At 37.0% G+C, this 12,985-nt stretch overlaps 1 protein-coding gene and 1 long non-coding RNA gene across 8 annotated transcripts in view; both read left to right on the top strand.

The window, feature by feature from the left end:
* The window catches only part of kremen1 (kringle containing transmembrane protein 1), a 129,164-nt gene that overhangs the window by 79,331 nt on the left and 36,848 nt on the right, over positions 1-12,985 (top strand).
* Positions 974-7,955, top strand: LOC147843907 (uncharacterized). 3 transcript variants are annotated; one of them, XR_015491043.1, is made up of 3 exons: positions 974-3,296; positions 4,439-4,810; positions 5,193-7,955. It is a non-coding gene; the product is annotated as an uncharacterized LOC147843907 (long non-coding RNA). The 3 variants fall into 3 exon arrangements; XR_015491045.1 differs by having other exon boundaries at positions 1,504-3,296; positions 4,439-4,816; XR_015491044.1 differs by having other exon boundaries at positions 1,725-3,296; positions 5,186-7,955.

Raw genomic sequence — 12,985 nt, 5'->3', positions numbered from 1 at the left:
GGCAATTTTCATGAAAGGTCTGTATGTGTAAAAAGGGGCTATTATTTGGTCCTCATGAGAAAAATATTTTATTTTCTATTTTTATTTTTATTTTTATGTGACTTTTCTCATTGGGGACCAAAAAATGTCCCCATAAGGCCATAAGTATATCAATGGCAGTAAATTGGGACCTTGTGGTGGCATTTTTTGGTCCCCATCAGGAAAATGGCTCATGAGTCACTCAAAATCAAGTATTTTGAAAATGTATAAATGCAGATTGTTTTTTTTTTTTTTAAGTTTGATTTTAGGGATACGGTTGAGGTAGGGGAATAGAACATACTATACAGTATAAAAATCATTATACTGTATATATGGAAAGTCTCCATAAAACATGAAAAAAACTGAACCAAATGTCCCCACATGTATAGCAATGCCAGTAAGTTTTGACCTTGTGGAGAATTATCCACCTTCACACAGTAATATCTGTGAATCTTTTTAATGACTTTACCAGTAAGTTCAAAAAAGCACTGTTCACACAGGCGAGGAGTAATTTTTCCAGATAAGACCATTCACACATAGATTCTAAAATACGAGTAAATTCTGACATCATTAACTAGAAATGAGCTCTAAATAGCTGCACTTGAATATGTAAACATTCACCAGAACGATAATTGCCGCAACAAATTTACCAGTATTTTTTAAAAGGGCCCGTTCACACATGATCCCTTTGGGGACAATTGTCAGTCATTTTTCGGAAAGGTCTGTATGTGATGTGTGAAAGGGGCTATTATTTGGCCTTCATGAGGAAAATAGTTTATTTTATGTGACTTATAAGCAGAGCCAGACAGAATCTGTGGACATTTTTTGCTATTTCAGCACAGAATATTGTAAAAAAAAATTTGCAAATGTATTTGGAATGATAAATAAAATCTACAAAATTTTTAACTTTTATTTAATGTTTACAATGCGAATGCTATTAGATCCAGTTATTTAGTAAACAAAGCAAGTCTCTCTTGTAAAATATCTACCACATATCTACTAAAAAACAGAAATTATTACTTTACCAACTGTATTTTATATAAATCATATGATCGTTTTCAAATTAGTGAGTAATATTACTGATATTAACTTAAAAACTAAATAAATATAAATTTACACACATATGCATATACATATACATATACAATTACATATACATATACATATACATAAATGGACTCAATGATAGGGTGAAAATCTGTGGAAATCTGCAGATTTTTGGACGCGCAGATTCCGTGTGGGCCTACTTATGAGCCATTTTCCTCATGGGGACCAAAAAATGTCCCCAGAAGTAGTGCAATGCCTGTAAATTGTAACCTTGTGGTGAATTTTTTTGGTCCCCATAAGGAAAATGGCTCATAAATCACACAAAATAAATATCTAAAAAATGTTAAAAAAAAAAGAGCAGAATATTTTCCTTGAGGGTTGATTTTAGGGACACTGTTGAGGTAAGGGTGTAGAATATACAGTCTGTACAGTATATAAGTCATTACGTCTATGGGAAGTCTCCTTAAGAATAGCTGTGTGTGTGTATTGTGAGACTTTGGCTTTCATGATGTTGGGAGTAAATTTTTCCTGCTTCTTCGAACTTTTATTTAAAATGAGCTGAGTTGACACAATTTATGAGTTTTCTTGGGACAACTTAATTGTTTTGTATTCAATCATTTTAATTTTGTAAAAACAATTAAGCTTAATTAAACTGTGTTGGAACAACATCAAGGAATAATGTGGAGCCCAGCATTCAACACCTTGTGGGTACAATTTCCCCATGAGCAAAACAGATCATAAATACAGACTAAAGTATTTTGAAAATGTAAAACTGAACCTGAATGTTTTCAGGTTGGGTTTAGGGCACAGAATGTGCAGTATAAAACTCAACACGTCATTGGGAATTCTCCACAGAAAATGAAAACCCAATGTGTGTGTGTGTGTGTGTGTGTGTGTGTGTGTGTGTGTGTGTGTGTGTGTGTGTGTGTGTGTGTGTGTGTGTGTGTGTGTGTGTGTGTGTGTGTGTGTGTGTGTGTGTGTGTGTGTGTGTGTGTGTGTGTGTGTGTTTGTGTGTGTGTGTGTGTGTGTGTGTGTAATCTGATAGGCCCTACTCCTCAGTTACATCTCACTAATCACACCCCATAAACAAGAGCTGACACACAGTATCACAGGATGGACTGCGTGTGAATACAAAACCCAACAGCTGCGCCAAACACCAGGAAACAAAATAATCTCAGCAGAGTTCAGCCTATAGTTCATCTCCATTACCACAGACTCAACAGCCTCCCAATGTGTCTTTCGTGACAATTAAATGTATACATTATATTTCATGCTACTTCAGTGCATATCATTTAAGGGCCTAGTTTGCATCTCATTTTGAAAACGTTTTCTGAACATTTAGCCTGCCATCACAGGAAAATAAAACATAGTTTAATGGGCACCTATGGTAAAAAATCTACTTTTCAAGCTGTTTGGACAGATCTGTGTGTTGGTATAGTGTATAGACCGTCATACTGGGGTGATATGAACACACCCAGTCCTTTTTTTTCAATTTAACTACAAAAAAAAGGGTCGACCAATTGGAGCTGTTTTCAAATCGATCGCACCATTACGTAGGTGTGCGATCCCCCCGCCCACCGAATTGATTGACAGCAACGCGCATTAACATGTTCCGGTAGTCACGTGTATATGTCAACAAGACCAGACAGACATACTCAAAGCAACCGGGAATAAAAGGTCTGTTCTGTTCGCTAGGATCAGCAATCATCATCAAATGTGATTAAGAGTAAGTTTCACATGTTTAAAGTGTTTTAAAACAGAGTATGTGTGTAATTAATTACAGCGTTTTACTTCAGCTATACTTCATCAGCACAGCCGTGTGTCCGAACAATTATAAAAGAAGACGCTTCAATCCCGGTTTGTGGAAGTTAAATCAGGTTTATTTTGTACATTAGCATAACAGATATCCACGTGGAGGTTAGCCTTAACTAAGCTAAGCGTGCTCTGTCTGTCTGCCTGCCTGCCTGCCTGCCTGCCTGCTGTGTGTGTGTGTGTGTGTGTGTGTGTGTGTGTGTGTGTGTGTGTGTGTGTGTGTGTGTGTGTGTGTGTGTGTGTGTGTGTGTGTGCGTGTGTGTGTGTGTGTGTGTGTGTGTGTCATCTGCGGTGTGTGTGTGTGTGTGCGCGCGCATATTGTGTGTGACTCATCAATGCAACTTCACAATACTGATTAGTAAAGGTTAGTTCTTACTGTAGTAACTCACAAACGCTATGTGAGACCTTCTTCCTTTAAGGCCCCGTTTACACTAATGCGTTTTAGTTTGAAAACGCATAAGTTTTGCTACGGTTACGCCATCCGTCCACACTACGCCGGAGTTCTCGAGCGCCGAAAACGGAGCGTTTCGAAAACGCTGGAGAGGCCGTTTTCATTCTGAAACGCAGCTGCTCCGTCTCAGTGTGGATGATGGAAAACGGAGACATTTGAAAACGGAGGCGGGGCTGCAGACATTCGCCTCTCTGATTGGGGCTTTTCCTGAATATTAAGTAGCCTAACACGCACAGTTCAGTCCTTCATCTTCTCCGTGTAAGTTAAAACTTCGCAAGTTTGATCATGGCTGCAGTCTCTTCTTCTCAGTTTGATATGGAAAACAGACTATACCGAGGACACGGGTAAATCTTCAAAGGGAACAGTGTAGTTTATAACTTCATTCACATCACCCTGGCTACGTTGTTTTACTTTCTCAACAATAAAATGTAAACATGATATAAGGAACTGCCTATTTTCATTTTAATATTAACAACTAAACAGACAGCAAAAATGTTGAGGCGCCGTGCTGCAAATATGAGCGTCTTCACTGTGTGCATATTTATAACAAAACGGAGCCTACAACAACTGCCTCCTTTCAATTTCAGTGAAAATACGAAACACACCCTCTCTTTGCTGAATATCAGTTTTAATCGATAATGGCCATTATAAAAGTATAACATACAATAAGTTTATACATTATAGGAAATAAAGGCATGCGATCAGTCAATATACAGAATGTACGTGCTTACATTAATCATTAACTTATCTTTGCGCTTAGCCAAAACACGTTACCTGAGAACAAGTAATAGATTCCAATGTCCAATGAATATGTCGTTAAATAAAGACAACAAGATGAAAGAAATATTCCGTTTAATAAATATAGTGAGGTTAGATCCAGCGGGAGATGCTTGATGAGAAGTCCGACTAGCACAGCTCTCATCTGGGTAGATTGGCTACAGCGCTTGCCTGAGAGTGTGTGTGTGGTCACGTGATGTGCGTTTTCAGCGTTTTGGTGTGGACGGAGAGCTGTTCAGAAACGCTGGGTGAAACGCGAGTGTGGACGCGGATCGTTTTCATTCTAAAACGCCGTTTTAAAACTAAAACGCACTAGTGTAAACGGGGCCTAAGTCTGTCTGTTGTCTGACGCAGCTGAGGGAGGAGGCATGTAGAAATAGTGGGCGGGAAAGATTCGTCTTAAAGGCGCAGTACGAAAAATCGCATGAGTTGACCAATCACAGAGTTTGCGCTACGCATCATTGCGATGTGGTTACATTTTTAGGGAAGTGTACATCTGCATCAGCCACGGCGAGGGCTACGCGACTGCGCAAATGCAGATGCAGCTTGATGCAGAAGTATAAATCAGCCTTCAGACTTTGGTTTATCAGAGGTCGCCACAGTGGAATCAACGAACGAATTCAGCCGATGTCCATCCAGCCAGAACACTCACATGCTCACACTTATACACTACAACCAATTTTTTGTTTACCCAACTCACTTATAGTGCATGTCTTCTGAGGCGACAGTGCTAACCACTGAGCCACCGTGCCATCACAGTTAATTAAATTTATTTACTTTCAATTAAATAATACTTCATCTAAATTCAATTTTTACTTTAAACAGTTACTCATTTCAAATTTGAACATCTTGCAGTTTTTACTGTATATTTGATCAATAAAATGCAGCAATAATAAGCATGTGATAATAAGCAAAAATGATAAATGTTTTTTAAAAAATGCACAACCCCAAACTTTTGAATATAGCAGCAATGAACGAATTAGAACAACACCCGAAACACTTCAGAAATGTTTGTAAAAGAAGCATGGATTTCCCACTCATTTTGATGAAATTCATAAGGAAGTGAGCACGGTGGCTCAGTGGTTAGCACTGTCACCTCACAGTAAGAAAGTCGCTGGTTCGAGTCCCTGCTGGGTCAGTTGACATTTCTGTGTGAAGTTTGCATGTTCTCCCCATGTTGGCATGGGTTTCCACCAAGGGCTCCGGTTTCCCCCACAGTTCAAAGACATGCGCCATAGGTCAATTGGGTAAGCTAAATTGGCCATAGTGTATTTGTATAAATGCGAGAGTGAGTGGGTGTTTCCCAGTGCTGGGTTGCGGTTGGAAGCACATCCGCTGCGTAAAACATATGCTGCGATAGTTGGCAATTCATTCTGCTGTGGTGACCCCTGATGAATGAAGGGACTAAGTTGAAGAAAAATGTTACATATTGTTAATATAGTCAAAGCTAAACAATATGGCACAGTGTGGGATGTAATTAGTTGCATAGTAACTAGTTACTGTAATTAGATTACTTTTCAACAAAAATGTAAAGGAATAACTTTTCATTTACAACTTAAGTGTTGCGTTTTTAATATAGCTAAAATGTCCCTGTTGGCTTAAATGTAAAAAAAAAAAAAAAAAAAAGAAGGATTAATTTTCTGTTGTCTATATGCAATTACATTTAGAGGGATTTTAGTATCAAATAAATTAATTAAGTCGGTGCGGTGGCGCAATGTGTAGCACTGTCGCCTCACACCAAGAAGGTCGCTAGTTCAAGCCTCAGCTGGATCAGTTGGCTTTTCTGTGTGGAGTTTGTATGTTCTCCCCGTGTTGGCGTGGGTTTCCTCCGGGTGGTCTAGTTTTCCCCACAAGTCCAAGACATGCACTAGGTGAATTGAATAAACTAAATTGTCTGTAGTGTGTCTGTAACGTGTAGTGTGTATGGATGTTTCCAAGTGATGGGTTGCAGCTAAAAGAGCATTCACTGCATAAAACATATGCTGGATAGTAAATGAATTAATTAATGAAAGATAAAGTAATTAAAATTACTTATTGAGAAATTGAGTTACTTTTTAAACACAGTAATTAATTAAGTTACTTAAATAAAATGTTGATGATGTAATGTCTTACTTTTTAGAAATAACTTACCCAACACTGATGGCACACAATACTATTTTTTTCAAATAAAACTTAAAATTTGATTTATGTAAAATGAATAAATATACCAACTGAACCCACTGAATTGATTGACAGCTGCATATTAATATGTCTACGTAGTAATGTGTATACTGAAATCAATAAAACAGAATGTGCGCAAAGCAACTGGGGGGTTAAAAGATCTGTTCAGCTCTCTGTGATCCTCAGTCATCATCAAATGTGATCAAGAATGAGTTTTAGAAGGTTGACACGTTTTTAAAACAGTGCATGTTTGTAATGAAGTACAGCGATTTTACTGTCTTCTTCACTACGGCCGCATATCAGTACAGTTATAAAAGAAGACGCTTCAATGCCTGTTTGTTGACATTTGCCATGCAAAAACAGTGCAGTGTGTGTGACTCAGCGAAAGCCTTAAATGAACTCCACAAATACATCAAATAATCATTGGAAAAGTTCTTACTGTAGTATTTCTCACAAATGTTACGTGAGATCTTCTTTTTTCATGTCTGTCACTGTGCTGTTTATCTAACACAGCCAAGGCAGAGATTGAGGCACACTCTGACAGGCACATGCAACAGTGGGCGGGGAGAAAGTTTGTTAGTTGATCATCGTTGATCAGTTTTTATTATTTGTGGCGTCAGCTTAGATTAATGAATCTCCTCTAAATAAACACAACTAAACTAAATGTAAATGGAAGGAGCTCATCTCAGGTTGCGATGCGTGCCTTCAGCTTTAATTTCCCTCCTTCATCATTACTTCCAATCACTGTCCAGCACAATTGCACTCACTGACCCCATTTCCCAAAAGTGCCATCTGTCTGGATGCCCCCTTATCTCTCTAACAAAGCCCACCCATCCAATGTCTTCAATGCCAGGCAAAATCAGGGCATCTTTTGTTCCGGCCACTTGTTCTCCGTGTTAGGCTCACTGATTTGAGGCTGGTTTACCGTAAAAGTGTTTGTGTGTACTGGCTTGTAACTCATCTGTTTTGTTTTGTTTTGTTTTTTCTCCTCAATGTCCCAGATTCCAGTCAGCTCTTAGGGCATCGCCCATATCAAATACAGCCCTCCACACGCTCCTGTTTCGGCTTAGATATCAGTAGATGGGTCTCAGGTGGTGCCCTAAAGCACGATGCCCACAATGTTGGCAATGAAAGCAAGGCGATTTGTTGGACTTTTCAGCTCCAGGCAGTCGTTACGCTGTAAAATCAGAAAGCGTTCGGCGCAATTGTAGCATCACAATCGACACGCGTTCTTGCACCCGAGGCTGTTTTTGTTTGTTGCAGTATGTGGGATGAAAGAGCAGCGTTTTGCCCAGTCTCCATTAGGCACGCTGTCAACTGCAAAATGACACTTATCTTTGCAGCATGCATGAGAGAGAGGTACATTTTCACTCTTGTTTGTTCTTTTTTTTTTTTGGTGTTTTTTTCTCCCCCTTTGAATAACAGGAACCAGTCTTGGATGTCTTTTCATGTTAACCATCTGTACAGTCTCTTTTACAAACACACATGTGGACATACTTTTGGATTACTTTATTGAAAAGTTACAGTTGTAGGCAAAATTATTTGCTTTTTTCAACATATTTTCAAACAAAATAGTTGCAATAATTATTTTGCTTTACCTTTGCCATTATGGTAGTCCATAATATGTTACTAGTTATTTTGCAAGATACTATTATTCAGCTTAAAGGACAATATAAAAGCTTAACACTGTAAAAAAAAAAAAAAAAAAAAAAAAAAAAAAAACTTCTTGCCGTAAATTTTTAAGCTGAATCAAATGAACTTAATTACTGAGTCCAAAATCAAACAAAAAGTGCTCAAGGGTAGCTAAAATAACGTGTTGGTGCTCTTTGGGTAAGGGAATTATATATTATTTTTAGTTTTTATTTTAAATGGTTTTTCAAATAAATTTTTTTGTACTCCATTTTAGTAGTCAGATAACATTTTTTGTAAGCATAAAACATATTTAAACAAAATGAAAAACATGAAACATACCTGTATACTGTAAAACATTTTTCAAGTACATTTATATTAGTCTAATTTTTGTCCAACTCTGTCCTCTAAAATTCATTTTTGGACCTCTGTGAAATACATTTTTTTAATAAAATTCTGTCATATTCCTGTTAAAATGTACATAAAAAAGTTTAAATAATGTTATTTATGATTAATTATTACTATTTTTAAAAGAATATACAACTAAGTGTTTTTTTTTTTTTTTTTTTTTTGTCACAAGTTAAATTGAACTTTAATTTTAAAGGCTTGTGTTTCCACTACCAAGGGTTCCCTTATGGTGGGTGTGGTGTATGACAGAGAGTTTTAGTCATTGTTATTCTCGCTCGAATAAATGTCAACAGTAAAGCCATACAGGTCGTTTACAAACCATATGAGGAGCACTTCTCACCAAACAGATGCTTTATACACATAAATACTTGTGTATTAATGGTCATTACTAACCTTTCTATGAACAGGATTTGATTATAACTGCAGATCAATGACAGTGCCAAATAGCCTAGTGTAACGTCTGCAATTATATAAAAAAATAAAAAACTGAACATATATGAACGCTCGTGTTTGTCCTTTTCTTACCGAATGTGTCACTCTCGCATTTGTCAGTTTCTAACAGGATTGGGTTTCAAAAGCAAGTCAATAATCAGGCGCACTGTTTTATCATCAGCTCAAGAAGTTTATTATTTCAGAAATAGACATGCAAGCAAGAAAGGGAAACCGCTCACGCTTCAGACTGGCTCGAAAAAAACTAAGGGGCACAGGGTAAATCTGCTCTTCTTTTGGCTTTGTGGCTGTTCATCAAGACGACGGCAAGGTTTGTTTGATCGCGGGTCGACCATGGCTCGTTTTTATATGTATATATATTTACGCTGTAAAAGATTTCTCGGCTGTGTATTTTAAACATGGTGGCTCTTGTTTTCGTTCTGGCTTGTTGCATAAGCAAATGACATTTCTCTGTAAACCAAGAGCGTTCAGCTGCGAGTCTAGCTCCGCCTTTTAATACCCTTTCTCATGTTTGCTACCCTTTGAAAGGGGGCCAAAAAAGTGGTACGGTACAGTACCGTACCACTCAGTGGAAATGGGCCAATAAGCTTTTGTTTTTTCCTCAATCCTTTCTAACCTGCAAACAAAAATACTGTCTTGATTTTTAAGTTTAATCAAATTAACTTTTTGTCATCTCAACTTAAATCAATCAAACTGTCTAAAAATATTAGAAGATTAGAAGTTTGACTTTGTATACCTTAACAAAATAGTAATTAAAATAAGTTAAAGAAACAAAAAAACCTTTGTTGCCACAAATTTTTATCATAATATTTTTCTAAAGTGTATTTATTTTGTAAATAAATAAAAATAATAGTAAAATGTTGGTGAAATGACTCTCAGAGCAGCTCTGGAGGTAATATTCACATGCTTGTGTCCTCATATATGGAGATGGGGGACACTTAAAACACCAAGGGCTCTATCATACACCATGGTGCAAGAAGGCAAAAGACGTGTTTGGCGTGATTTGTTGCTATTTTCAGACCAGCGCAAACCTTTTTCATGTTTTGTGCCACAAAAAATTCTTGCTATTAACCATCCATTAGTTATGACTTTTGTCTCAATAAACTCCTAATTGGCTGCTTATTAACAGTTTTGAAGATAGTAGTTAGGTTTACATGTAGGTATTAGACAGCATTGGGGATGTAGAATAAGATCATGCAGAATATGTACTTTATGAATACAAATAGTATTAATAGGAGTGTATGAGTGTTTCCCAGTGATGGGTTGCAGCTGGAAGGGTTTCCGCTGCGTAAAACATATGCTGGATAAGTTGGCGGTTCATTCCGCTGTGTTGACCCCAGACTGAGCCGTAATGAAAATGAATGAATGAATATTAATAATAGGCTAGTAACAGACCATTAGTTTATAGTGAGAGTTCAAAAATGTTCATCCAAATTCTACTGTACGACTGAATTCCATCTGTTTTCTGCATCATACAGTAAACGATAGTCTTTTAACTACAGTAGATGTTTGTTTATTTACTGATAGTACTGATATGAATCATTCAAAGGCATAGATTGACACGATGAGACATGTTAACATATTTACTTTCAGTCTGTGATCTTTAAATATTCAGCATGTAGTTTAGTGCCAAAAAAACTGGTATGTCAGCAGTCAAGCGAGTCTTAAGAGAACATCCGCATTCCTCAGTTTATTTTCTCGAAGAGCACAACAACTGCACCCTTTAAAAGTGAATTTTATCTATTGAATTTCTGTATTCATTCAGGTGGTTGGCTCAGGGTCATGTTTGGTTTTGCTCTTAAACCTCCTGCAATAACAGATGAGAGGTTTAATCTCAGTGCCACCTCTACACTGTAGTCTAGTAGCAATTTAAGACATTTTATTATTCGAGGTGTGCTTCACTTTCATTAATAGTTCTACCAGAAAGACCAGGGAGATTATTATGAAACTGAATTACATTTATTGATGAGTATTATATGACCGGAGTATCACGAAACATACGATTTCTTTGGCGGAGGCCCCGTCCATAGCTTGGTTTGAAAGCTTTTTTAATCCAGCTATGTCTGCCGAGGATGAAGGCAGGGGTAGAACCTTCCCCCCCTAGACAGGGCCAGCCTGGTGGTGGTGGGGAGGTCGGTGGGGTGAACGTCTGCATCGTTACTTGCAACCAAATGAATGAAATGAATAGACAGCTTATTTATTTCTTGTGTCTCTTGAATGTTAGTTGGGAACTGACTGTAATGAGTAGCGCAACTTTAGGTATTCCTTGTGTCTCGTGGCTATTGGTTGTAACTGATTGTGATTAGTGACGTGACATTAGGTCTTCCTGGTAGAAATATCGCTACAAGCTACATTTCTATTAAGGAAAGTTCATCTTTATTCACTCTGCACTCACTCTAAAGCTGTTTGAGTTTCTGTTTGTAACAAAACGAAACAAAAATAACATATTTAGAAAAATGTTGAAACCATTAGCATAGACTTCCATAGTATTTTTGGTCTGATATGGATGTTTGTTGCTTTCAGTTTCCAACATTCATTTAAATAACATATTTTATGTTCAACAAGAGAAAAAGTCTGGAACTGCTTGAGGGGGCGAGCAAGTAGTGGGTAAATCTTCATATTTGGGTGAACTGTCTATTTAATGATCTTTTTATGAACACTAAAATAATCATCAATGGATCTGTGGATCTTTTTATTGGAATCAAAACATGAACATCCTTGAATAAAATAGTTGAGAATTGTTTTTTTCTACACTCTGCTAATAGATTGGATCCCTTTTCCTCTCAGAACGGCTATATTCCTTTGTGAAACATATTACTTACTCCCAGGGCCGTTTATATCGAATTAATATTTAGCTGCACCATGTTTGTGTTTCGCAACATCTAATTATTATGAGGTGAGTCGTTAACCCAACACTCAAACCCCCAACCTGAAGGACCAGGACATTCACACATACACTATACAGGCAATTTAGCTTACACAATTCACCTAAAGCGCATGTCATTGGACTTATGGGGGAAACCGGAGCACCCGGAGGAAACCCATGCAAACACTGGGAGAACATGCAAACTCCACACAGAAATGCCAACGGACCCAGTCATGGCTCTAACCTACGACCTTCTTGCTGTGAGGCAATACCGCTACCCACTGCACCACCATGCCGCTCCTGTGAAACAGATTAAACAGAGAAAATTTCCTCCTTTCATGAGATTGCATGTATTTGCTGCAAATTTGATCAGACAGATAAAATAAGTATCCCTTGCTGGTTCCACTTTATATTAAGTGTCCTTAACTACTATGTACTTACATCAAAAAAATAAATACAATGTACTTACTGTGTTTATAATGTATTTGAGAACACTTGTGGTGCTTTTGAGTTGGGATAGAGGTTGGGTTATGGACAGGTTTGGTGGTATGGGTAGGTTTAAGGGTGGGTTAAGGTGTAAGGGATGTTCAACAGTGTATTTACAAATGTAATTACAAAAGTTAATTGCAGATGCAATTACATACATGTATTTAATCAAGCATAAGTACACAGTAAATGCATGTATTTACACAATAAGTACATTGTAACAAACTATTAATTCCTGTGTAAATACATATTAGTTAAGGCCACCTAATATAAAGTGGGACCCACTTGCTTTGTTTACATGCGCCCATTTGGATGAACGGAATCCGATCGCAGATCTGTTTACATGTACTCAATACACTGTAATCTGATTCAATTATTCGTTTATGTGCTTTGAATATACTAACAAAGACTTATCCATTTAAGTTAGCTCAAGTACTGTGGAGTTTTGTTTAGGTATTTTTATTTATTTTTTTACATTTTTATTGTAGAAAAAAAAACACTTGAAGTTTAACATGGTTACACTTTTTTTTTACATTTTAACACTTCCCCCCTCCCCCCTATAGTATAGAATACACTTCTATACAGCTTAAAGTGACATTTAAAGGCTTAACTAGGTTAATTAGGTTAACTAAGCAGGTTAGGGTAATTAGGTAAGTTATTGTATAACGATGGTTTGTTTTGTAGACTTATCAAAAAAAATATATAACTTAAAGAGGCTAATAATTTTGACCTTAAAATGTATATGTATATAATATATAATATTATATTATATATAATAATATATTTTGGATTTGATTATTTTTGGGGCTAATTTAAATGCACAGTCCATTTCTGAAATAAAGTGCTATATTAAGCAGCCTAATGAAAATATACAGCCAGCA

Source organism: Danio rerio, chromosome 5, assembly GCF_052040795.2.
Source record: "Danio rerio strain M-AB ecotype USA chromosome 5, GRCz13ab, whole genome shotgun sequence".
Taxonomy (NCBI): domain Eukaryota; kingdom Metazoa; phylum Chordata; class Actinopteri; order Cypriniformes; family Danionidae; genus Danio; species Danio rerio.
The sequence above is the reverse complement of the archived record's forward strand: the minus strand, read 5'-3'. Positions and strand labels throughout refer to the sequence as shown.